The sequence below is a fragment of the Terrapene carolina genome, unplaced genomic scaffold, assembly GCF_002925995.2.
Source record: "Terrapene carolina triunguis isolate 2854851 unplaced genomic scaffold, T_m_triunguis-2.0 Scaffold26994, whole genome shotgun sequence".
Classification (NCBI taxonomy): domain Eukaryota; kingdom Metazoa; phylum Chordata; order Testudines; family Emydidae; genus Terrapene; species Terrapene triunguis.
In genome coordinates this window covers 3,769-4,481 of record NW_020691345.1, presented here as the reverse complement: position 1 = coordinate 4,481, position 713 = coordinate 3,769, and positions in this window count along the sequence as shown.

The following is a 713-nucleotide window of genomic DNA, read 5'->3' as shown; positions in this document are numbered from 1 at the left end:
TCCCACACAGGCTTCCAAGGGAGGTTGTGGAATCCCAGCATTGGAGGTTTTTAAGAGCAGGTGGGACAAACAGCTGTCAGGGCTGGACTAGTGTTATCTGGCCCTAACCTCGCAGTCCCTTCCAGCCCAGCCTTTGTTTCTGGGGTGAGGGTGGGTCTCTGAGATCAGTGCGTGGATTTGTGTTCTCAGTGATTGTTCTGTGGGTGCTGGTTATTTCTCCCCATAGTAGTCGGATCAGAGGGTCTCGCTGCCTCCCCAGAGCGCACCACGTACAGAGGAAGGGGGAAGTGCAGCTCCGGCAGAGAACAGCAGCTGGCGCAGTGGTTTAACGCACGTCTTGTTAGCCCCACGACTTCTAATTCTTGCAGTACTGAGGCTTCTGCATGGCCAGATCTCTGAGCAGGTCTGTCTGCGCACTTCGATTGTGAGCTCCTTAGGGGCCGGAGCGGCTTTTTGTTCTGTTCGTGCAGCACCGCACACAACGGGCCCAGGACTGGAGCTCCTAGTGCAACTGTAACACACCTAATAAATCTGAACAGAGGAGGCGAAGATTGGGACCTTATTTGAGAGCAAGATTCTGGCTTTTGGGAAGATGGACCCCTACTGAACAGGGGGCTGTGGGTCGGGAGTGAGGGGCACCGGCAGAGCTTGGGGGGAGCCCAGGAATGGGCTAGCAGGGGCTGCGGGTCGGGAGTGAGGGGCACTGGCAGAGC